The sequence below is a fragment of the Vanellus vanellus genome, assembly GCF_965231255.1.
Source record: "Vanellus vanellus genome assembly, chromosome: 6".
Taxonomy (NCBI): domain Eukaryota; kingdom Metazoa; phylum Chordata; class Aves; order Charadriiformes; family Charadriidae; genus Vanellus; species Vanellus vanellus.
The window spans coordinates 35,411,608-35,438,992 of record NC_138911.1 but is presented as its reverse complement, the minus strand read 5'-3'; the positions used below and the strand labels follow the sequence as shown (position 1 = coordinate 35,438,992).

Below are 27,385 nucleotides of genomic sequence, written 5' to 3'. Positions count from 1 at the left end.
AAAATTATTCCCTAGCTATCTCCTCCCAGCTTCTAGTAAGGAATAAATTAGGGAATTTCAGAGGCAAATGCCTAAGTAGGATATCCAAACCATGTTTTTAGATTCTTATGTTGACTCCTGCATTAAATGAGTCATCCTGAGTATTCAAATATGCTAAAGTGTTTGTATTTTAATAACTAGTGTGTAATTCTTTTTTAGAGATAAAAATACACTTTAAGTAAATAGAAATATAATTTAAATATAAATATATGTTTTTAATATGTTTTTGTGTAAGTGGATCACAGCAATTTGCTTTTCTTTCCACTGGACATCTCAATGGCACAGACAGGCCTGTGTGAAGCCACATCCAGAAGAAATTTTTTTCCCCCAATAGATTCTAGATATACATAATAATATGTAATTAAACAAATGGGACAGGCAAAAAAAAAAAAAGACACACATAACTACACAAAAGTACACAAAGAATGCAACCCACTGGTTTGGATATTCAAGCCCTACACATTTGTTTCAAATAGGGTGAATGGATGGCAGTGAAGCAGAAGTACAGACAGAAACCAGCATTAGCTAAGACAGTGTTTTTCCCTTACCATTGCATGTTATTCTATCCAGATCTGAGAAAGACATATCATATCATAGAAACAAATTTTCCATCGCAAAATCCCCTATGAGTCTAACTCGCACAGCAACAGCACAGGAGTCAGTGAAGCAATCTGTTCTCATTGCATGCAGCTCTGGGCCCCTTCTAAGGCATACCAAGATGCCAGAAAACTTACACTCAGAATATAGGATTTTCTCTCTCCTTTAAAAACCTGGTTTTAGCAAGATTATTTTTTTTTTTTGATTGAAAAGAAAAAAAGAGTGCTACCAGGAAAAAACAGGCTTAATAGAACTGCGCAAAAATTAAGATGAATTTAATACTAAAGTCTTATCTTGAATGTCATAAAACACCCACAATTCTCAAAGCTTTTGCCACTTCCAATTAAGACAAATTAAAGACGATACTACAGGTGAAGAAAATGCAGACACCCACTACATGACCACAGAAATGCTTACTTGCCCAAAGTGCATTTTATGCACACAGAAGGACTCTCAAAGACAGGTCAGCCCACCATGGCTGGCAGTGAAAATCACACATCTGGACTTAACCGCTTGCTGCAAAGTGCCTGGAGTGCACTCGGCTCCACGGACCCTACACCACATGTCGTCTCAGCAATAGCTTTCTTGTTCTGCCTTGGTCTGCTCAGACTGAGAAGTCCCTTTCCTCTGTGTCTATATGGGCAGAGGGGAGTGATCTTAAGGAGGGAGACAGCCAGGTCAGGCTTCCCTGATCCCTGTCTTCTTGGCTCCGGCTTCACTCTCCCAGGGCAGGTGGCACACAACAGGCAGCAAACTGTTAACACTGATCAAACACTGTGGCAGACACTTTTTGTGGTACCCAAGCAGATGGAGATGTACTAGTGCAGATCTACGGAGGCAGGAGGATCTGTGCTAGCACAGCTGAGCGGGGCATGCACATTCTACACCATGTAACCTGGTCCTGGCTTTCCACCCATGCCTGCACAGATGCCGTTTTGGCTCAGGCTCCAGCACCTACAACTTGGAACATTTCAGTGCCATCTTCAGACAGAGCATTTGAAGGCTCACTGGCAGCAATAGGAAATATAAACTTTCAAAGTGTGTTAAAACTGGAAGGCAGAAGATGAATGTGCAAGGTGACCAGAGCAAGTTAGAAGCATACAGTTCTACAGATACATGCAGATCATGTATTTCTAAGCAAGCTGTCCAATTGAAACTGAAAGGTGCCCAATGTTTCAGCGAAATGTTTGTCACATAAACATCATAAAAACAGCGCAAAAACACGCAAAGTTTTCTTGAGGGTTTCACAAGCATTCTTTGTAAACTTAGAAGGCATCAGAGTTATTTGCAGAAAGCATTCACCCTTTTATGAAATGATCTGACAAAGAAATGAAAGCAAACATACTTTATACAACTCCCCCCAGTAATTCTTCACAGTGGTTTTAATGGAGAAAAATCTCTAGTGGAGCCCATGTCACTTGATCATACTCTTCCCTAGCTAATCAGCTCTAATGTAGTTCATTAAATACCTCTCTTTCTGGAAGACGCTAAGCAATAAACAGTCATTCAATCATCTTACCAGACAGCAAATCAAAGACAAAAATAAAATGTAATAGTTCAGTGCATGAGACTGATTAAACTATGTTCAAATTTTCATGCTGAAGAAATACTGCAATCATTCTTTGTTATCCAGTTCACTGTGCACTACGCAAAAGTTGTCCTGAATGACAGCTACTAGTGAATTAGTAAAATTCTCAGCATTGGCCAAATTATGCAGCTATGCTCAGTGCATAGCTTGTGTGTGAGCAAGTCATTTTGCACTAGCAGTAACTACAAGGTAAAGGCCAGTATCATCTTAATAAAATGTGATTCTCCTTTATTTTATTTCTCCTGGAGACATACTGTGCAGTACCACCAGATCAACCACGGCAGTTACCAGCACAAAAATACTGCTTGACAAGACAACTCCATTTACTATGCTCAGCTGGACGGTATGCAAAGTAGGGTTTAGCTTCCTACCTCCGACAAAAGTTAAGTTGTTCTTACTAGACTATATCAACAACCTCATGTTGTTGATTCTATATATTGTTGACACTTACCAGAAGCTCTTTTGAGTTGAAGTGTAATTGATTTATGAGACAGTCAGATTTGTTAGTGTTTTTGTAGGGTACCTACAAATATACGCAATGAGAGAAAACATCATCTTAAGCTGCTGATTGAGATATGAAAAAGCAGCTGCAGTCCCCCAGACTTATCTCTGTTGACACTACCACTCTCTGGCTTGATTTTCCCTCTAACCAATAAAAACCCCCAAGCTTTTACTTGCTGAGTAGAGTTTTCCTACGGTCACCCACATAAAATGCCAGCAAGATCATATTCTTGTTCATGTGGCCAATGTGTATACCAAGTGGCAAGTAACCCAGAAATACCAGAAAGTCAAGTTTAGCTTCTTCATAAAACAGTGCACTGTTTCAATAGAAGCATGCAGTATTAACTTTAAAATCTACCTCACAGATGTACTATTTAGGTCTGCAGTGCTTGAATGTTATTTGGAATTCAATTTTCTATATATTGTGTCATGTGTCTTATGCAAATTCCTTTTTGGTAACTGACAAAATATTGAGTTACGTATTTACCATCTGATGTTTTTTAAAGAATGGAATCATCATCTGGTTTTGGCAGGTGCTTTGGGCTTGACAATATATCCCACCGGCAGTATTCAATCAGTTGTATTTAAAGCTTCCTAAGTTGCTAGGAGATACTCAGTCAATCAAATCGCTTGTGTTCAAAAATATCTCTCTCTCCAGTTATTAAAAAAGCACTTCTCACATAGTAATAATACATTATTACAATGCCTTGGAGTAAGGGAGAAGCTGGGGTTTTTGTTTTGGTTTGGTTTTTTTTTGTTGTTTGGTTGGTTGGTTTGGTTTGGGGTTTTTTGTTTGGTTGTTTTTTTTTTAAATTTAAATCTTTCATGTAGTTTGAATTGCATTAATTTTATAACCTTACTTCCAAAGCAAGTTTTACCTCTATTAGAATGAATATAAATGAAGAATGGAAAAATAAAAGAAAACAGAGGGATTTTCACTAATACTTTAGAAGCTGTCAAAGAACTCCTGAGCTATTCTTTAGGGTCCTACAGAAGAGCTTCATTCAAGACTCCAGATTCTCAACTGTTTAATTACCTCTACAAATTATGTCATATTGTCATTTAAACATCAGAGAGTCACAAGGAAATGAAATTAGTTCTGGTCCTGACTGATCCTAAATGGAAGTGGAAAGAATAAAGTGTAAAAAAAAAAAACCAACATTGGTTCTAAGATGAGGAAGAACTCTTTAGACAGACAAAATGAAGTCAGAGCCTCAAAGTGGGAAAAAGGATAAGCAGACAGAAGAGTCCACTTGGGACACTGGAAAATTAGTGGGTGAATATCCCTCAGGGAAACATTCTCTTTTCCCTTGCAACCATGGGTAACTTGTATATTAGTAAGCTGCTCTGATGAACCAGATCAGCTTCAGTATAAACTGGTAGATCTTTCTGCTGATGCCTTCAAATCAAGTATTTCCCTTCATGCATCTCAAATCCACCCACTCAGAGAAAAAAAATTACACCAGAAGCTTTGCAATGCATTAAATATTAAGAAGCTTCAAAACCAAACTGCATGCATTTCCCATTTCATTGCTCCTCACCTTTCCCCAGCAACTCCTTTCCATGGAAGAAGATAACAATGTTCCAGGCAACAAAGTAATTCAACGTGTATTACAGCAATTGCACTCTGAATCTTTTCATTGCATCTAGAGGCACTTTTCTGTTCTGTATGTATTAGTCATTCACTGTTGAACCTGTGAAAGGCACTAGTCTAACACCAGTATTCTCCTTGGCTTACAACTGTACTGGGCTGTTGCACACCCTCATGGTGGGCAAAGCTGTCATTTTCTACCATGGGTTAGTTTTTGCAGTGTTTCTGCTGGAAAACTGGTCTAGGGCTACATAACCTTGGATTCAAACTTCCTAAATTACATGGAATTGTACTGGTTAGCTGGGAGGCATGCAGGGAAAGTTAGAGTGAACAAGCAGTGGGATAACATAGCAACTTGCTTTTCCCTGTAAGTCAATACTGCTTGGGACATGAGTGTCACTTATAAACAATCACACGTGACAAAACATATCCCACACTGGTGGCACAGAATTCCACCGCTAAAAGAAAAGATGAAGTGTTTTTCATTTGAAAAGGAAAAGCCTGTCTTTGGTCTTCTCAGAGAATGAGCTATGTCTAAGTAAAACCCTTACTGCACCTGACATTAGCTGACAACCTTGTGAGTACACAGACTGAACGAGCAGGAGGTAAGTATCCAGCTTGTCTGTGCCTTTGAAAATTTCTCCAAGTAAAAAAGAGGAACAGGAAATACTAAAGGTAACCACTGTATGAGAAGCAGCTCTCTTCACATTAGAAACGAACACGTGTTAAAGCGTGCCAAACAAGGTCAAACAAGGTTTGGTTTATCCTCTTATATTACCCTAAGTATCAACACTCAATAAAATCTCCATGCACTATATACCAATGCCACTGTATCCAGATTGAAAAGATGGTTGTTTCCAGTCACCCCCTACTCTTTATTTTTAATTAAGTATCACAGATATATATGTATATATATATACTTAAAGGGAGGATGCCAGAGGGATGGGAGGAGTCTTTTTTCAGTGGTGCCCATTGATAGGACGGGGGGTAATGGGCACAAGCTTGAACACAGGAAGTTCCATCTTAACATGAGGAGGAACTTCTTCACTTTGAGGGTAGTGGAGCACTGGCACAGGCTGCCCAGAGAGGTTGTGGAGTCTCCTACCCTGGAGACATTCAAAACCCACCTGGACGCTGTCCTGTGCAACCTGTTGTAGGTGACCCTGCTCTGGCAGGGGGGTTGGTCTAGATGATCTCCAGAGGTCCCTTCCAACCCTGACTATTCTGTGATTCTGTGAGATAAGCAGCCACACAGTACATGAAGTTGCACTGAGAAAGTAAATACAAGAATGGTCCAACACAGTGTACTGCCCAGACAACGTCCTTTAAGCCTTTGTAGTGTTTCAAGTTCACTGTACCTGCAAGGAGTAACGTTCTCTGAGTGTGAAATGTTATCAGAGTACATTAGTAATAGAGTTTGCTCCTCTTCCAAGTTGTACCCTCCTCGGATTTCACTGCCAGACACAAAGTGTTGATGCAGGCAGCAACAGCTGAGATAGTTTTGGAATAATAGCTCTTAGCAATAATTCAAATAATGTGAAAGATTCTTAATAATACCTTGAACAAGCAGGAGGACAATCCCCATGGAAACCAGAGACTGTTATCTGAAACAAATGCATTTGCCATGTATTCATTAAAAAAAAAAAGAACAAATATTGTTCTTTGTCGATTAACTCATGGAACCCAATCCATTCATCTTACATTTTTGTTAACATTAATCAGCATGTAATTGAATCAAAACAAAGTCCACACTCTTGCAAAATCCTCCTCCTCCCAGCTTGCCTTCCTCTGTTTGCTGATTTCCCTCCCATCCAGAGTGGCGTTCTCAGGATCCAGACGTTCTTCCCAGCAGAGACCCCCTGTGTACCCACCCACACTCGGTGCAGCGTTACAGGGAAGGAGCTGGCAGCCCTCGTTATAAAAAGAAAAAAAAAAAACAACAAACAACCATGAACTTAGAAACTGGGTTTTAGCCATTAAAATCTTCCGTTAAAAACAATTCACTGAAAAACTCACAGGTTCTGTCCACACGATGAACGGGGAAACTTCTCATGTTGAAACACCAGGACGATTACATTCCCAACCCCAACCCCTCCCTTTTTTATTATTTTCTGAGGTATTTTGAGGAAGGTGTTTTCCACACAACTTACTCTGTTAAAAGGCAAACCTCACTCAAAAGGCGGTTCACTGGAAACATTTTTGGCAACCTGTAACAGGTAGTTATCAAGTACCCTTCTTATGTGAAAGTGTACGTTTACTTATTCATCTCCAGAGGGAACAGGGATGTATCAGGATACACGTTGGCTTACAGAGCTTGAAGAAATGCATAACTTTATCACAGAATCACAGAATCATTGAGGCTGGAAGGGACCACTGGAGATCATCTGGACCAAACCCCTGCTCAAGCCGGGCCAAATTCTTGTGATTTTTTAGTAATTTTTGTATATTTTAGTTTTAAAAAGTATAGTCATTAGACTGACAGAATGGCCTTCACAGATGAAAAAAAAAAAACAACATAAACCAAAAAGTAAACTTCCTGAAACTAAATCCAACCTTTTTTAGCATTCTAGCTATCAACTTCAAAATTCAGTGTTAAATAATAATTGCACTCCATTTAAAGAGTGGGCAATAACTTAATTTGTTGTTTTAACATATGTCTTCCATTTTCAATTTGTGCACATGTGACATCAAATGTTTTATATCCCAGATGAAGTGTCTGCAGCAAGAGATCTACCTTGGAACAAGGTTTGCTGTATACCAAACCTTTTTTTTTCCCTTCATAAAACAGGTGATCTCCTTAACTTGAAGATAATGTTTCTCACTCCTATTCTTAAAATTCTCATTTACATGTTCCTACTTACATCACAAGTATTGATTTAGAAGTATAATTATGTAAGAGATTTATCAGCATGGAGCTCTGGTCACCAAACGCAGCTCAACCGAACTTCATCAGGCACAAATTTGCCCAGTACAGAGTAGTTCCCTGCAGAGTGTTTCAGCATAGACGTAATGATATTGGAAGCCCTTTCATTTAGAGTTTGATACTTGTCCACATCGTTCCTGTTCCCAAGAAAGCATATAGTTACAAGGTAGAAAAGATTTTAGGGAAGGAGCTAGTTCATAGCAGCTTAGTCCCAGAAAGTGAACATTAGATCTCCTTGCAGGAAGAGGTAAGTCATTGACTTTTGTTGTGGTATTGCCTAGGAGTAGTGCAAGGCCAACACCTGCCTACACAGTCCACTGGCAGCAGCTACTGTAACTTCTTGTGAAGTGAAGATGGAGTAAAGTTAGAAAACATACATGAAGAAATTTAAAATTGTACTTACAGCAAACATAACTTGTGTGATATGATGGTATTTGTAATGTCATAATCACTATGGGAAATTATCATTAATATAATTCCTTTTTTTTTTACTTTTTTTACTGTTGTCCTTAGTATTTTATAAATTTATTGTTTATAGACAGATTCTAAAGCAACTGCATCATGCTAAAGGTCTTGGATACCCACCTGTATTTCTTTCAGATAGATCTATCTGAAGGGAGATAAGAAAGTGCTGCACTGATAATTTTCCAGTTCTTCATACCCACTGCCACTTTTTCCCACCTCACTTTTTGTACTTACTATCCCGCTAAATGGACAGAATTTCTTGCAAGGAACAATAATTTTCTCCCTTTCGATAAACTACAGTCCTTCAACAGCCACCGCGATCATTTCAGCCAATCAAGGAAATAACCATTCCCGCTTATTTTGCTGAAGTACACTTGACTTGTCTGAATTCCTTGCCTCTATTTTAAAAGCAATGTCCTCAAAGAACCTGAAGCTCTTCAAGCTCCTTGGAAGGAAAAAAGTTTAAACAATATTGCATCTGCAACTTCAGGACCTTAGATTGTTCCCACGTCAGGAAAATATGACAAATGTATAGCATTACCTTTGAAACCTAAGCTAGGAAATTAAAAACGTGAAAAAGAATGTCCAGATTTACTGCTCTAACCATAAGAGGAATATAAGTCTTTTCAAAGTTATTAACTTTTGAATCACAGTGCCTAAAGGACCAGCTTGTTTTACTTATTGTAAAAATAGAACCAAAAATTTTTAAACCCAAGTATTTCACATGACCCCCATGAGAGTCACCCATGACATGGGGACCAATGTTTTTACCTCTTTTATAAAGGAAGGAAATAGAAATAAAGGAGATAGATATAGAAGAGGTAAAAATAATGGATGTCCACAACATCAATGTACATTAAATCATTAGCAGAAGAACTGGATCCTACATCTCCTTTGCCAACCAAGTTCCACATCTAGTGAACCAACTGGCCTTTCTTACACCACGCTTTGTGCCAATCACCCTCAGAAAGCAAAAATCTGATGTTGCTACTGAAACACCTGCTACTGAAGCAGGTAATTTTTCTAAACAGACAATCTGTCTGTTGTTCATCATCCTTGGTACAAGAGGAATGGCTTTTGTCGCTTTGTTTTATAAAGAACATAGAAATGGGCTGTTTTGAACCTGTGCATCATAAAACAATTGAGGGGATGCAATGGCAGCACTTCTTACGCAAGGTGATGTCAAGCAACGCAGCGATTTACTTGAGCTCCCTTGACCACTGTGCTGAATCTAATTGTAAATAGCAGTCTTAACAGAGAGAGCAAGTATTTTTAAGATTTGTTTTCAAATAACAGTGCTATCTGCCAGTACCTCTTTGTTTGTAGAGAGCCTGTAGTCACTTCTGTTGGTAGCCTCGCTATATATGGCCAGACACGTCTCTTCAGATGCTCCTTTTTTGTCTGACTTCCCCCACATGCACCTGCAATTCACACGCAGGCATGATGGTACTGTTAAGGAGGTGTGGTCACTAAGATGTGACTTTTCACATCACAGATGTGGCTCAACTTTGCTTCATTTACAGGGCCAGCCCCAGTCCCTACTAGGTTCTTCCAGGAGAAACCTGCACGACCCCTGTCCTCTCTGCGTGACATGCCAAGGTCAGATCCAGGAGGAGACTGACAGTTTTGCGCTTGTCGGGCTGTGGAAAAATTTTATGTCTTTTAGAGCAACTCTAGTGTTTGGCCTGGGCTGTAAGCTCCTCCAGTACCCACAGCAGACTGGAATGACTTCCCACTTTCCACTCTGGACCTGATGACCTTCTGTGCTGTTCAGCCTTATCCCCTCCGGCCGTCACCCTCATACCCATACAAAATGCTGCCAGAGCAGAATGCAACACAGACATGGTCCAACAACACCATTCTTATGAAAAATTATTTTTTCTGTATCTAATACTTTTCCAGTTGTTCACTCAAGATATGAAGACAGAACTTATAAAAGAAATCAGTTGCGGTGCCATTTTGTAGTATACTGGATATGTGAGATCTATACTGTCTCATAGTATAGAACCAACTGGACAATTTGACTAAATTACTGGTTAGCTGATTTTCCCTGGCTTATTTATTGAAGAAAAAAGCAGAAATACACACAATTTAAAATGAATGGTACTTAACAGAGGAGCACAATTTAAAAAGCCTGTGGTAATTACTAGTAGTTGGAAGACAGACTTTATATTCTTCTTGGTAATTGAGGCTATCTTGCACTCTTGATTAGAGAAAATAATTCCTACCCATTAGTATCAATTTTCATCCTCCGTTTCAGCTGAAATTATAGAGTTTGTAGCTGAAAGACACCATAGTAACAGCTATTTCATCGAGCAGAAATTATTTTCTGGCCTAGCCCACAGTCTTGTGACTCTTTTTTTTTGCTTTATACAACTAAGAAAGATCTGATGTCATTTCTGCATCAGTTTGACTGCGCTTCCCTTTCTCCAAAGTGCCAGGTTATCAGAAACAAAACTTTATTTGTTATATAGTTTTGCCATGCAGCCATTCACCAGGTCACCAGCTGGGCATATTTGCTCTTGATTCTTTATACACAGATGTCTTCAGAGAGAAATTACATATGCTTAATACGTCCTGCATAGTGGGATTAATTTATGTTATATTTAGAAACAAGCCTTTTTTCCTCCCTCCACAGCTGACTCTGTAGTGAATGGTTCTCTCTGCTCCTCTCAGCCCTGTGAATGGACTAGGAAGAAAGTAGAGCTGGGGACTCTGACACACGTCTGAAACACCACGAGTTATAAACTGAAAAAATCATTACGACCCTAAATCAAATGCTATTTAAACAAAAATCACACAGAAAAATATTCTGTCTAGTTGCCAGAGTGAGGTGTTTCACTGAAGAAATATGAACTTACAGAGGCAAATCAGATTTATTCCAACTTGCCAAAGGGAAGAGATGTGTTCCCATGGGATACCTCGGGGCAGGCAAGGTGCCTCATGGTCAAGATCACAGTGATGTTTCTGGCCTGACCGAATGCAAGAGGTGGAGTTTTGGTTTGTTTGTTTGCTTGTTTTCCTTAAAACATATAGAGCCCTGAAGCAAAATTTGAGATTTTGTTGATCAAGCATTTCACTTACAAAAAATATTAACATTCTCCCCAAATTTCCTCTCTCATTTTTCTACCATCCCTCATCTACAACAGAAATCCACTATAGGACTTCTGTAGTGTCCACTCTACAATCTGCTTTCTTTTACTGTTTTAATAACCGAGTTCCTTTGTCTTTGCTCAAAATCATCCCAGCAAGAGACACTGCTGTTCCCAGGTCTGTTCTCTGCAAGACAGCACTATTAAACCCAGAACAGCATTGGGCTTAGTGAAATGGGCCACAATCATTCATCCTTCAAATGCCTTCACAGAAAACACTATGAAAAAATAATATTGCTTACTGCTTTCCTTTTATTAAAGAAAGCCAGAAATTCAGCTTGATCCACATTTTGTATCTCCTCAGCAAGGCAAGTAGATTATCTAATCAGGATTGATGACTCAAAATCCAGAGAGGCATGCAAGTGCTCAGGATTGACTGAAGTAAAGGGAACCTGATTCAGTTATGCAAACTGAAGGAATACTGACATTTTTCTTGACCGTAAGAATAAGAAAAGTTTTAAAAATTCTACATCTGGACACCCTCTAGCAACAAAATAGTTCTGAGGGCAAGACAAGCTGTAAAACTGCAGAACATTCACCCCAAATACACCCCTGACTTGTGGAAAGAATTTTTAAGTTTTCTTTTAACCTTCCAATAATCTAGATAACTGCCCTACTGCAAAAGGAAGATAACATGGTCATTTTTACTGTAAGTCTCCTTTTCTTCCCTAGTGTTAGAAATAAAATTAGCCATCCATATTTGGACTTCATAAGTTGCTGGGCACAGCAGAAGATACTCTACATTGAAACCTGCAATAACACCGCCAAAACTTTGCCATATGTTTCCTTGCGCTAGCATGGGCTTATGACCTATGATGGCCTGATGACACAAACTCCCTCATCAATCATCCACATACAGTGTAAAATTTTAAAGTCATATTTTGCAGATAGATGTAGCTGAAGAGAATCTTTTTTGCTGATATATGGAATTTTTAGGTCTATTAGCATATTAAAATCAAACTGATTTCAACATGATTTTTCAATATGAAAAAAATTATACAAAGCTGGAACAATGTCACCTAAAATTAGTTCCTAGTTTTATTTTCTGAAACTAAAAAAATTATTTCGTTGGCTTGCTACCTATATATAACCTGATAAGGTCTACCACATATTAGCCATATGCATGTAAACATTCAGTGAACTTAAGACACCTGTAGCATATAACTAACCCTATAAAAGAGAGCAGTCACCATCAGAAACAAGAGAGAAGGACCATATATGCATATCCCACCTCCTCCACCAAAGGGGATTGCCCACAGGCACTGACTTGTTTGATGGGGCGAATCAGCAAGTGGGTGTGCCAAATCACAGCTTGCTGTGTTTTCCTATACACATATACAAATAAGTGCTCATTAGCAAAGCTTTCCAGGGTTCTTGCATCTGTTCTCTGCAGTCGTGTGTAAAACAACTTTTCTTGTTGTGACACAGGCAGTAAATCCACAAATAACCAAGATGTTAGTTGCTGTATCGTTGACCTCTGCTTATTAAACATTCAACCCACCTATCCCTACAAACCAAGGCATGTATTATTTATAGTACACCAGTTGTCTTTCGCAGTTCTACATTTTTCACCCACTTCTTCCCTTTTGCTTTCCTACAAAAATTACCATGCCACAAAGGCTGGGAATGCTTGCATGATACATTTGTGTAATTGCTCCTCTCTTGTACAGAATCATCCACTGTCAGCAGGTGAAAATGTTTCAGATCTCTCTACATCATATGGAAACAAACAAACAGAAAATAAAAACAATCCGGAATTTCCTCTTGGGTTCCACAGGCAAACTAGCAACAAAAATGTATGCCAAAAACCTAAACCAATTTCAGCTCTGCCGTGAAGGAACTAAAAGGTGTCTATTTACAGATTAAACTCCTTCAGCTCTGTAACTCTTGCCTGGATGCAAAAGTTTCCATTTTAAGTAACACCTATATAATTAGTCTTGTTACCTTAAAAAGAAACATAGACATATTTTGCACTCTTCAGGGTGAGTATGAAGTGCAAGAGTTAAGTTTGCATATTTTACTAGTCCCCAGAAAATTGCTATTGCAAATCCAAAAGCTCTTCCAAGATAGCAGAGCCAAAGAAAAAGCTCTTGATAATTTATCTATAGGTGTTTGGCGTACTTCAACTAGAGACCTAAATACATGAAAAACATGTGGATCCTTTCCTGACGCATTTACAGATTTGCCTGTAGAGATCTGCAACAGAAACACTAAGATCAGTCTGAAAGAAACATGAATGGAAGCAAATGCATGTGAAAGCACCAGAAGAAACAATAAAGCAAGGGCTGAAAGAATGTCACGTATTGACACCGCTGACAGCAATAAAACCGGTAATCAGGGAGGAACGTGCATTATTATTTTTGATATGGAAAAAATTTTAAGTGCTTCAAAACATATCTTTTTGATTCATTTATAAGGAAGATTATTTGAAATTTAGACAGCTTTTTTTCACTGATTACACTAATTTGTATCAGCAATGATTGCAAAAACCACTTAATAAATACATTCGCAGATACAAATGCAAAATCATTCCACAACTAAAACCCCCACAATTGTATTGTTTGAATTTGGAATGTATTTGTGTTGTTTTATTAAAGTAAGTAACTAGACATAAAACTAGTGTTGGAAACAAGCAAATCTTGTAAAAAATATATGACAAATGAATTGTGGAAGAAAAAAAAAACAGTATAAAAAAACCAAAACAACAGTATTGTGCAGGTTGCACAATGTCATGGAAGAGAAATACTACTCACAAGTACGTCACCAAACTGTCATTAAAGTTCCAAAAGCAAACCATCCGTGTGCTTACACTAAGAATAAACTATAAAAGAATCTCAAATGGAAACTAATGAATATGTATATGAGTTGTTTCTCTTGTGTCAATTCAATCTGGATAGGGCACTTTATTAAAAAACAAATTAAGAAAAAGGCGTTACAGAAATTCTCTTTTTCTAAGACACATTGTAATAAGCCGTTCAGGTGCTAAAGTGCCAAGGCAAGCATAAATAATGCTTAACGAGGAGGCACTCAAGTAACAGCACAAGGTACTGTGAGAGGTTACCTCAGCTCTTTCTGATTTTCCAGTGGGAGGCAACTCATTGGCAGTAACAGTTTTAAACAGTTTGCTATCAGATGCGTACTGGGGAAAACCACATTAGAATCACTCTGTAAGCTTTTAAAACAACTTTAATATAAGCAGAGGGCTTCATAGCGATGGTCATTTTAGATTGCATAATTGTAATAACCTCTCTTTCTTATTTCGAAAATTATATAAACATAGCAGGAAAATAGCCACCTGTGTTCCAAAATGTCTTCATTAAGATATCTTCATTTTAGCAAACTAGCGTATGGACTTCTTTCACATTCTGTCAGGTGATCCTGTTTTCTTTTTTTTTTTTTTTAAATACAGTTATTACTGACAGACTGCAACACACCAGTGCTCTCCTAGAGAAATAAAAATATTCTGCACAGGGAGCTATGTGACAACCCTCTGCCTTGTCATGCCAACCCACTCCTACATACGGAGAAACCTGCTGATGCTCCATATCTATGATCCATTTGGGTCTTTGTGCTAACACTGTAAGAGCGCCACAAATCACAGAATCACAGAATTTTCAGAGTTGGAAGGGACCTCTAGAGATCATCTAGTCCAACTCCCCTGCTAAAGCAGGATTGCCTAGAGCACATTACTCAGGACTGCATCCAGGCGCGTCTTGAAAATCTCCAGGGAAGGGGACTCCACAACCTCCCTGGGCAGCCTGTGCCAGTGCTCTGTCACCCTCACCGTAAAGAAGTGTTTCTATGTATTTGAACGGAACTTCCTGTGTACTAACTTGTACCCCTCGTCCTGTTACTTGGAACCATTGAAAAGAGCCCGGCTCCATCCTCCTTCAACCCACCCTTTAGATACTTGTACGCCATAATAAGGTCTCCCCTCAGCCTTCTCCTCTCCAGGCTAAAGAGTCCCAGCTCTCTCAGCCTTTCCTCATAAGGCAGATGCTCCAAGCCCTTAATCATCATAGTTGCCCTTCGCTGGACTCACTCCAGCAGTTCCCTGTCCCTCTTGAACTGGGGAGCCCAAAATTGGACACAGTATTCCAGTTGTGGCCTCACCAGTGCAGAGTAGAGGGGGAGAATGACCTCCCTCGACCTACTGGCCACAATGATGACACTACTTTTAAAGCTTTAATTTATGAGAAGTGCCTTCAAAGAATTCTCTTTTCTAAAAGCATTGTAGAGGAAGACTTCATCAATAAAGTAATTTCCATTCCTTGGAAATGAGTAGATTTAACTGGGAAGCATTTTTAGATATCCTTTTTTTTTTTTTTTTGTCATTCCACTGATCCCAGGCTGCCTGATTTATGAACTAGATGTAAAATATTTCATAACTAGCTTTCCTTTGCTGAGATTATGGAGTCTCTGTAGGACGTGCAAGGAGACTTACATTATAAATAAACCTACTTAGAAAAGCTAAAACCAAAACAAAATGCAAAACCGAGACTTGAAGCCACTTCTCATCCTTCAAGTAGGCCACTGTCAATGAATTTGGCTGTCCCAATACTTGCTTAGATGAACATGATCATAAAGATACCTTACTGCCTTCCCAACCCTGCTAAGATTGTGACACAAGCAGTGACAGGAAAGCAGGACTTGAAGGACATCTCTAATGTTCTCTGCTATGGACAACTGAATGAAGAGAAGACAAGGGACAGTTTTCCTCTACACATTCAACTCCTTCATCAGTTTTTTTTCTCTGAAATACAGAGGGGAAAAAAAAGGAAGAGAGGAAGAGAATAACCCCTGTATGTGTATCACACATGCCAAGTTCAAATTCTACTGGGAGTATTAAAGTATAGTTTTAGCCTTCCAGAGGCACAAACTCAGAGATTGATTTCTATTGATCTGATCACCATTTTCAATTCTCTCTGCCACAAAGGACCTAGCCCAAGCTGCCAGCAGATCCTTCTTGTGTCAACAGTTCATGCCTCACATCCCCTAATGTCACCTCGGTGTGATCAGTGTTAACATACCCCAGTGTTCCTCTCTGCAGCCTACTAGAGGAACCAGAAGGCATTATCTGGTTAAATTCCTATTTCCTTTAAGTATCACATTTAGATGAACACTGATAATACAATTACTGGATTCACACTGCTCTGAAAATACATAAAAATTGCAATTCAATGCAACTGGCACAAAAATTATTTCCTTTTCTCTATTCTAACTTTTGTTTTGTTAACTTATTAAATGTTTTACCAATTGCATGTTGCTGGGAAACAGAACAAATATTGAAGAAGAAATGCATGCCTCCTCTTCTTTGTCCACATATATACTCTTAGGGTAGTTCTTTGTTTCTAAGAATTCTTTATCACATTTAAAAACATCAAGTTTTACACAGACTGTTTTCTTGCTGTGTTTGTTGGCTAAAATAGACACTAGTGGTTATTTTTTTTTCCTCTGAATGTATCTTCTTTCTGCCAAGTGTTACATTTGTGAGCATTATGAATTCAATTTCCTTATTAATTTTCCATTTTGATCCTATTTGAATTGTTGACAGTTGTTTGGGTTTTTTTTAAAATACATTTTCAATACCCATCACTACAGCTATATTGGTGTAGTCATGTACATTTCATGAAATTGCTCTGCAGGTGAGGTCTTTACATCTTTTCAGAGGATGAAAGAGAAAAAAGTCTAATCTCAAGTTACCATTTCAGTACAACACCCACAAGAACCACAGCTCTGCAAAGTAATGAGAGGCAAAGATGATACGGGAGGCAATACCTTTTATTAAACCAACTGCAAAAGTAGAGTGGGAAGAAAAAAAGAAGCTTTCAGGCTGAAGACAGACCTCTCTTGGACATGAGAGTTGTACAGTACTCTTTGATCTTTATTATTATTTACAAGAGCTCTTTTTTATCTGGTTTGGCACAAACCTGGTAGGATATTTCTTACATTTACTGAACTGCAAGTAAACAAAATGCAAAATAAAGCAGAGTTCATGACAAATGTGAATACAAAGTAATCTTCAAAAATAAGTTTTCTGAGTAATGATGGTGTCATCGCAACAAATACTGTATTAACATTGCAGTGTGTGCACAGCTCACCTGTTCATTTGGATGGAATAATAGTACTTAGCTATTTTCATAGGCATTCTGCAGCATATTTACCTAAGAACCTTTACTCATGTGCCCTTAAACTTAATTTTGTCTATTTGGATTATCATTGCACTTGCTCCACACAATATCACACAGCCTGCAATCATTGCAGGTGGAGGCAAAACTCCAGCATAACTGCTTTTTCTTTTTTTTTTTTTTTCTGGTTTGGTACCAGTGGCAGGATCACCTGGAATCCTTTGTTTTGCTTTTTGTGGACAAAACTGATCTATGCTTTTGTGATCATTAGCAAAAAATACATTTAGAAAACACAGGGAAACATGTAACAGTCAAATATATTAGGGAAATCTCGCATATTCTTCACTCTGTACCTTTCAAAATAAAATTTTGCCATATTTACTGGGCCAGGAGAGGCTTAGTTCTAATCACGCTAACCCAACTAAATTAAGGATAAGACACTGAAACTAACTTGATTAAAGACAACATCTTTTTTACCCTGGAGAAGTTGAAATTTTACAAATTTACAGCTGTTAACAGTGTTTTCTAAAGAACAAAATTTCTTCTACCATGAAAAACCTGTACAAATGCAGAAAAATGTTTTAACAACACTAGAAAGGCAGGCCAACATATATTTTTTTAGAAGCTTTAGGCCACCCCAAACTTCATTAATCTGCTGGAACAAAAGAACCTTACAAAATGAGCCCTCTGAGTACTGCAACATGTCACAAAGATTTTGTTTCGCAAGGAACAGCCATGAGGAGTCTGAATGCTTGTTTCTTAAACACAAATCACATCCATGACTTTGTACCTCTGGATGCAAAGGCTGATAAACACTTCAGCATACTTCCAGTCTACCTTGAGTCCACACAGATGGGACAAAGCAGTCCCTGTGCCAGGCATGACACTGAGTTCCCTGACACCTACTCATTTACACAAAGAAAACCAAAGCAAACTCCCATACTTTCTTTGTTGCAGTTCTGAGGTCCAAGTTGGACCCATAAAGGAAAACTCAGATCTGCCAACAGTTTCTGAGCTCAGATGTTACAAAAAATATAGGCTGCTGTCCTTGTTAGCAGCAGTAAATAAATAAATGATTAGCCAGTTATAAAGTCTCACATTTATAACTTTTGAGCACCTTTTCTATTCTGTTTTGAAAACATTTTGGTCTGGTGATTGACTTCCTTATAAATCTTCCTACAAAAACCTTCATGAAAAGTAACCAAGGCCTTTAGCATGAACTAGATCAATACACGCAAGAGCACACAACCTGATACAACACCTCATAAAACAGGGAGGCCAGCAGCTTTATTTACCTAAGACAATGACTCACGGTAACAGCTGAGAGTAAATCAGCAAAATGTTTCTTTTCAAGGCAGAACAAAATACAGCAATCTCCCTCTTTCCTGCTGAAACATCACCAATACATCGGGGCTCTGAGTTAACACCCCCCTCTGCTTTTCCCCTACATGTACCTCTATGCAGAATGAGACTCTTCCACTCCAACACTCTTTCTCTCTGCACCTCACTATAACGCTGCTTTTTCTGTGTTGCTTCTTACCTGGCATAAGACTTTGTTTCTTAGTTAAGAGAGCACAGAAATCTCACAGAAATCACCGTGATAAATCATGAGAAAGCAAACCAGGTGGCAGGCGCTGGTTTCCTCGCCCATGCACAGGCGATTCAGCGCCCACATCGCCTCTCCACCCGTGCCAGCCCCGGGCTCAGTGGTGTTGTTTGTACTAACAGCCGCACCGAGATTTCAGTCGCTTTCTCTTACCAGCTACCAGACAGTGTGAGACGCTGCAGAGAGCGGAGTATAATTTTTTCCCTTATTATGCCCGAGTGACCAGAGCAGGGAGAGGGAAGCATATTACAGATCTGGCTGCGCTGCCTGATTTTTCAGCAAGGTTTTCAGCAAGGTACCACACCTATCACTTTTCTTACCTTTTTAAGTGGGGCGGTAGATTGGGCAAGATTGGGCAAAAAAGCCAGAAAGCAGGCCATCCTCTATCTGCCAGAAAGGTGTTCAGAGGAGCACTAACCACTGCCACTAACACTCAGAGTAGGGTTACAGACATACCTTCACACAGACATAATGTCATGTATTAACATTAATCTTGCACACGTGCTTTTCACAATTATGTGCAAAAGCAAATTTCAGACAGGCTGACTACGAGGGCCTCAAGGGCCCCAGCTGTACTCACCTGGGACCCCCAGTCCCTGCCCTTGGCTCCGGCAGCTGCATTCAAGCTCTGACCTGGGCACACAGTCCTGGCATCAGCAATGTTACAGGTGTGCCTGTCTCCTGTCTCTTGCTCTGTCTCTTGGGTGGATCTCAAGATCTATGTCACTTTATTTTCTGGTTAAAGAGATTAAACAGCGTGTGCTGCCACCTTCCTCCTCCTTAAGAGAGAGAACATTAAAAAGATGGCACATATCTCACACAGAATCTACTCTTAACCTGTACGTAGCTTCTTTTTTTTTTTATTTTGACTAGAGAAGCTCCCTCTCCATTCCAGCTGGCGTAGCTATCTCTATGGCTGGTTTCCTAACATGAAAGAAAGTTAAATATAAGTATAAATGAGAGCTTTTGATTTGTTAAGATCAAACCAAAGTTCCCCACTGCTTCACTGAAATATATGGCACTGTCTAGCATGTATTTCTTGGGTGCAGTACAGGTTTATAAGTTATTAGCTGCAGTACTTATTGCTGCAGTACAGGTTTATAAATTAATACTCCCTGCTGACTACTAACACAATACTACTATCTGTGACTGCTATTAAATGCTGCTATTGCAGTAGTTACCATACCAAAAAGACAATTCTCAAAAAAATCTCTCTGCACTTAGGAGGTTTAGCAACAAAACAGAGTCAAAAGGTTACAGGAAAAAGGAGATGTGAGGAAACTCTTCAGTCTCACTGCTGTCTTTTCCATAGACCAAAGCAATTTTCTGTAACTCGCTTCCGTATCTGCAGTCAGATTTCAGTCTTTATTCCAGTTCTGTACAGGCTTTGCAACTGTCAGAGTTAAAACAGTACAGAAAGATTTTTTTTATTGCATGCTCCTGTGATGGTCTCGGTTTATAATCAATCTTTTGGGAACCCCTGAGCTGCAGCAAATTGTTCAAAAGACTCCCCAAGTCATGGCAGAATTATTCCACTCAGTGGTAGTATCCGATTAATCAGAATAACTCAAAGCACTCAACAGCCAGCAGGGCATTTCTAATTAAGACTCTTCCAATGTAGTGAAACATTTTGCAAATCAAAATTTATTTTTAAAATAACTTAGCTGAAGCAAAATAGAAGTGAGGTTTTTTTCCTGTGTGGCTTGTTTGTTGTTTTTTTTTTTTTTTAAATCAAAAGCATATGAAAATTTGATTTCTAGAGCTTCCAAAGACACATCCTGGCCACTGTCTGGAATGAGAGACCAGAAATAGGAGCAGTGAGATAAGATCACAGGGTTCCCCAAATAGCCATGTTAACTTTAGAAATCATGTATGGCCCAATTTTGCAAGAGCAAATAATGGTCCTGCTGGGTGACACCCCAAGCCTGATATTCAGGAGATGGCAAACATCCATCTGTACGGCTTCTCAGGACAGAGAGCCAAAACTCTTTAGCCTGGAGAAGAGAAGGCTGAGGGGAGACCTTATTATGGCGTACAAGTATCTAAAGGGTGAGTTGAAGGAGGATGGAGCCAGGCTCTTTTCAATGGTTTCCAGTGACAGGACGAGGGGTAATGGGCACAAGTTAGAACACAGGAAGTTCCGTTCAAATACATAGAAACACTTCTTTACGGTGAGGGTGACAGAGTACTGGCACAGGCTGCTCAGGGAGGTTGTGGAGTCCCCTTCTCTGGAGATTTTCAAGACGTGCCTGGATGCAGTCCTGAGTAATGTGCTCTGGGCAATCCTGCTTTAGCAGGGGAGTCGGACTAGATGATCTCCAGAGGTCCCACCCAACTCTGAAAATTCCATTATATTACTCAGCAAAGCAAAAATGTGTACAAAGATGGATACTGCTTTTTTTTTTTTTTTTTTTTTTTTTTTAAACAGGAAGGCTGGCCTTTTGGGACAATTTGCTACCTCTTCCAGAAAACCCATCTTTAAAAGATGACTAGATAAACAGACTTCATTTGTTACACAGTAAAAGTAGGTTTTTCTTTAGTGTGCTTGGATAACACAGTGGTAAAGCCAAACACATCAAGTCCACTTCTAAAAAAAAACAAAAATATTTGAGAAATTCTATTCCTTAAAAGCAAACAATTAAACAAAAAATACTTTATTTAAAGAGCTGCTGCTACCTTATATTGATCATGCTGTACTTTATGCTAGCAACTGAGAATATATGGAAATCCAATAGTGGTTTTGCCACCTCAGGCTCCAACACAGACTGCATAGAGCCATTTACTTGCAGTGTAATATGTGCAGAATCAGCCACGTTTGGGCTATTCTTATTGTTTGGGTTTACAGGTTCTTTCTACCCTGCAGCAACATAAGACAGCCAGCTCACCCCAAGCTGCCACACCAGCCTTAGTGACAATCTACTTTTGCACCAGAGCTGGATATACAGCACAGAAAGCCTATAGAGTGAGTTTTCAACAATTTAAAAAAGGAGCGGTCTCATTCTTCCAGACCAGTATTATTGGATAAATATGACGATACATGTGAAGATGGCCTTGATCGGGAGAAGTCTCATTCTTCCAGACTAGTGTTATTGGATGGATATGGCAATACAACATATGAAGATGGCCTTGATCGAAGACTGAAGCAGACACAAAGCCTGCCTCTCTGCCCTGTCCACAGGGAAGCCTTGCAGACAGCCTGCAAGCAGCCTAACTCACCCTAATGCACCTAGAGACACACCTGAACCAGGTCTCCCTCCACCCCTCCAAACAAAAACCAAAGAAATTCCCTTTCAGATATCGGATTCCCATGACTGCAAAGTAACCTGCTCTCTGAAAATAGTAAAATATATGGACAGAGACTGTTAACAACACTTCATCAATGATGCTAAGATGCATGTAATCGTAACATTATTAACAGACTACTATGCAAATAGCTACCATCTTTGTTAGCTCTCTACATGATATTAAATGACGAAAAGACCACTTACCAGCAGCTTATATACATACCAGAGGCTGTAGGGCTCTATTTGCCCTTCCTAGACATTTTCACATATAATTTCTTTGTTTTAGACCCTACCATATAGAAGTGTCTTTGACCACGTAACCTGTGTTTTTGGTTGCAAAGCAGTCACCTCTGACCATTGGATTAGCCCCAGCAAATATAAGGTACTCTGAGACAGATACTTATTTGGGTCTGTCCACATTATGCTCTAAGAAATTACTGGAGAAACAGAATCCAAAGAGTAGTTCAGTGTTTTTCAGCTCCTTTGGAACCTGAAGTGCAATTTTACTTTCTTAAATGCTTAAAATAATCAAAATAAGTCTCCAGAGGCTGCTACCAGATCATGCAGTATCAGCCTCTGCCAACTGCATGGGTGTTTTACTATCTCCTTTAACCAGATTCTTTTCTTCTGTGTTTTACAAACTGAATAAAACAAAAGGATGCCTTTGCTATCCTATTACAGAGGCTTGTTACAGTCAAAACATTTTTAATGTGGCGGCAATTTATTTCGTTTTTCAAATTAAATTGCAGACAGAATACTGAACTTAGCTAAATCTAGCATGAACTCTAGAGAACTGTACTGGATGAAAATAAGGATAATAGAGAAAAATTTTTATAAGTCAAATAAAAGAACATTCTGTAATACACTAGCTTTTTCTGGAAGTATTATAGTAATTCTGCTGACCTGTACATGATGTTCCTTGCAGTGTTCCCTTTTTCTATTAACGCATCAATGTTTGGGTGAATGGGTAAAATAAGAACTGTATCTTTTAAAACATGTGCTCCAAAAAAATATGGACATGTTAAAGAGCAGTATATGAGGCAACATCCCACTATAATTTCCTGATGATTAGTAGTCATATACACAGTGTTACTGTACACATATGTGTAGTTTCCCAGACTTAACCTACACAAGATGGAGACATGATGTATCTGCAAAAAACAGATGGATGCTACATCCAGCCATCACAGGGTATTTGTGCACTCCAAACAAAATAGGATGAATGCTTATCTCTCTGTGGTGGGAGTACACGTAGCAAACAAAGGGGAATCAAACAGGGCAGGTGGCATAGCTATTTTGCCCAGGGAAGACAGGAACAGTAGGAAGGCAAGCAAGACCAGTGAGTTTGGGGCTGGCCTGCTTCCTCTGGTGGCCATGTGCTTTGGGTAAGTGGGAGTTTGCTGAGGCTGCTCTGAGTGTTTGCCAAGGCAACTGCTGTGAAGGATGTGAGAGGGTGGGATGCAAGGGTCTGCAAGGTGGTCCCTTGATCCTGAGAAGGGGGTTGAGCGTACCTGGGGCAGAGGCAACAACAGGACAAAAGGCAGAAACTAAATAACCAGAGGAGCGCAGTGAGCAGAGGCAGCCAAGATGGAAGAGTGCACTGGGAGTGTGCCCTGACAAAGGTACAGGTGAGCTTGTTTCTCTACACATGCTCCCGCACACATGTACCACTCACTCCTCAGTTTGTCTCATATAGGCTACCTCTTACTTCTGCTACTACTTACTGCTAAACATCTTTAAAAGGGTACAGTACAGTAGGAGGACATCAATCTTAATCACTGTAGAAAAAGACAAGCTAAACTAATAAAACTTCTAAAAAGCTAACATGTTAAGCTCAACATGCCTGTCAAAGTCCAGGAACAGACAGTGCTACTGGCCGGAGTGCAGCACGTACAATTAACTATTCAAGGGCTATTCTTTTTGTGTGTGTGTGTGTGTGTGTGTGTGTGTGTGTGTGTGTGCATACAGTGCAAGGAGTTCCTGGCTCTCATCCTCTTCAGGTGGGAATGGCTAAACTGGAACAGCTAAGAAAAATAAGAAGATCCCAGATGAAGCCTAGAGCAACACTGCTGCATAATCTCACCTCCACTGCAGCAGCTCTTGTGCTGGGAACACAAGTCTTAGGGAAGGACAGTGTCCATCTGGGCAAGAGTGTCCTCTTGGATGCACCAGCAGTAGAAAGGACTCCAAGGACAGAAAGCAGCAGTGGCAGGAGGTTTCTTTAGCAGGCACACAGCTAGCTGGCTTTGAGACATCAGAGAGGAAGGACTGTGCAGTAACTTGCCTGTCTGGTGCAAAGTGAATGGACCTGCTGGAATCTCCCAATAGCTCACAAGGAAGAACAGGGACAATGGTCAGTCTATATCAGTACCGGTGACACAGGGCAGTGACGGAGGGACATTCTGGAGGCTCAATTCAGGTGATCTGAAGCCCAGAACCTCTGTAACCACTGTCATTAAGAGACTTATTAAAAGCTCTATATGCTAAGGGCAGGGAGTGGTCTGGAGTCTCAATGCATGAACAAGATGGTGATGCTGAGAAAGGGGTTTTAGATAAGTTAAGAAATGGAGTACCTTTCAGGACAAGACAGACCTGTAAAAGAAGGACAGGCTGGCTGTACCTTAACCAAACTGGAGTCAGGCTGAAAACTGTAGGAAAACATTTAAACTAAAAGCTGGGGAAAGCCAAAAGGCACAAAGGAGCTTCTGATTCAGACTGACACAGTCCCAAAGGGGTTGTAGCTAATGCTCCTCTGAAAAGGCTGAAAGAAATAAACAGCCTAATACAACAAATAGAAAAGGAGAATCAGACTACCCTCTCTGTTCTAGATACTCGTTAAAACTACAGATATTAGATTGAAACAACAAAAAACACCCTACCTCGATATTTTCCACTTTTTCCAATTAATTCAGGCGATAGCAGTAGAAAATGTATTTTAGCCCCTTGTAGGACTGACTTTGTTCTTTGTTCTACAGTATCAAGAAATGATTCAGTTATGCCATAAGAAATACGGAGGCACAACAAAAGTAAGGCCTGCTAGAGTCAAAACTCAAGCCAAGTGACACAAAGTATGTAGAGACAGATACAAGGGGTTACATGAAGAGCAAGATCCCCTCATATTTTATTACTCTCCGGGAAGAAATTGTTGAGTTCTTGCATGGAATTGCTTTGACAGACAAGAGAGTGAGTCAAAGGTAGTAGAAAAAAGCAGACTAAAAACAGAGTCTCCGTCCCACAAAATATTACAGGCTTTTTTTTTTTTCCCACCCTAGAGAACTGGCAGAACAGAAGGAAGGACCACATTTGTCAGGAAGTAAGCCAGACTATTCATGATGGAGAAGAATGTAAATTACAGGGTTGAAAATCATAACTAATAAAGCATTTTAAAAGGCAGCAGTCCACAGCAATCTCCCAGCAATCTCCAACAACAGCAAAAGACCACGAGCAGAGACTAAGATAATTAGAACTCCCTGCCATCACCATTTCAGCTTCACTACTGCTTTTGTTACTACCATAATTGCCATTTGCATTGTCTGGCAGATCTAACGCCTTACCATGAGATGTTATCACGGAATCACAGAATTTTCAGAGTTGGATGGGACCTCTGGAGATCATCTAGTCCGACTCCCCTGCTAAAGCAGGATTGCCTAGAGCACATTACTCAGGACTGCATCCAGGCAGGTCTTGAAAATCTCCAGAGAAGGGGACTCCACAACCTCCCTGGGCAGCCTGATCCAGTGCTCAGTCACCCTCACCGTAAAGAAGTTTTTCCGTGTATTTGAACGGAACTTCCTGTGTTCTAACTTGTGCCCATTACCCCTCGTCCTGTCACTGGGAACCATTGAAAAGAGCCTGGCTCCATCCTCCTTCAACCCACCCTCTAGATACTTGTACGCCATAATAAGGTCTCCCCTCAGCCTTCTCCTCTCCAGGCTAAAGAGTCCCAGCTCTCTTAGCCTTTCCTCGTAAGGGAGATGCTCCAAGCCCTTAATCATCTTAGGTGCCCTTTGCTGGACTCGCTCCAGCAGTTCCCTGTCCCTCTTGAACTGGGGAGCCCAAAATTGGACACAGTATTCCAGTTGTGGCCTCACCAGTGCAGAGTAGAGGGGGAGAATGACCTCCCTCGACCTCCTGGCCACACTCTTCCCTATGCAGCCCAGGATTCCATTGGCCATCTTGGCAACAAGGGCACATTACTGGGCCATGGATAATTTACTGTCTACCATGACCCCCAGCCCCAGATCCTTCTCCTCAGAGCTACTTCCCAGAAGGTCCACCCCTAACCTATACTGGTGCCTAGCATTCTTCCTCCCCAGGTGCAGGACCTTGCACTTGCTTTTGTTGAACCTCATTAGGTTCTTCTCTGCCCAGCTCTCCAGCCTGTCCAGTCACGCTGGATGGCAGCACGGCCCTCTGGGGTGTCAGCCACCCCACCCAGTTTGGTATCATCAGCAAACTTGCTGAGGATACACTCTGTCCCCTCATCCAGGTCATTAATGAATACATTAAACAAAATTGGACCGAGTATTGACCCCTGGGGGACACCACTGGTTACAGGCCTCCAACTAGACTCTGTGCCGCTGATCACAACCCTCTGAGTTCTGTCCCGCAGCCAACTCTCAATCCACCTCACTGTCACCTCGTCTAGCCCATACTTCCTCAGCTTCCTAATGAGGATGTTATGGGAGACAGTGTCAAAAGCCTTGCTAAAGTCAAGGTAGATGACATCTACGACTCTCCCCTCATCCAGCCAACCAGTTATAACATCATAGAAAGCTATCAGATTGGTCAAGCATGATTTACCCTTGGTAAATCCATGTTGACCACTTCCAATCACTTCCTGTTCCTCAACGTGTTTGGAGATGACATCCAGAATGAGTCGCTCCATTACCTTCCCAGGGACAGAGGTGAGACTAACCGGTCTGTAGTTCCCTGGGTCCTCCTTCTTGCCTTTTTTGAAGATGGGAGTGATGTCAGCCTTCCTCCAGTCCTCAGGCACCTCTCTTGTTCTCCATGACCGTTCAAAGACGATGGAGAGCGGTCTAGCAATAACATCCGCCAGCTCTCTCAGCACTCGCGGATGCATGCCATCAGGGCCCATGGACTTGTGAATGTCCAGCTTGGCCAAGTGGTCTCTGACACGGTCCTCCTCGACTGAGGGAAAATCTTCCTCTCTCCAGACCTTCCCCTTTGCCTTCAGAGTATGGGATTCATGAGGGACAGCTTTAGCAGTGAAGACCGAAGAAAAGAAGGCATTCAGTAACTCTGCCTTCTCTGTTTCTTCCACCACTAGGGCACCTGTCTCATTCACCAGTGGGCCTACATTTTCCCTAGTCTTCCTTTGTCTATTGATATACTGAAAGATATGTTATGTGATTTCTTATCCAGCCAGCCTTCCAATCCAGGATATTCTCCTTATTGCAATGTTTCTATGGAAGCTGTTCAACTACAAGGCACCAGTTCCTGTCCTTGCTTCCAGCTGCTAAATTTAATTTAAAGATGCTAAAAATA

At 40.3% G+C, this 27,385-nt stretch overlaps 1 protein-coding gene across 1 annotated transcript in view; it reads right to left on the bottom strand.

Moving 5' to 3' along the window:
• GPR176 (G protein-coupled receptor 176) overlaps positions 1–27,385 on the bottom strand; it is a gene marked incomplete at both ends in the record, with an annotated part of 41,381 nt that overhangs the window by 3,237 nt on the left and 10,759 nt on the right. The window lies entirely within an intron of this gene.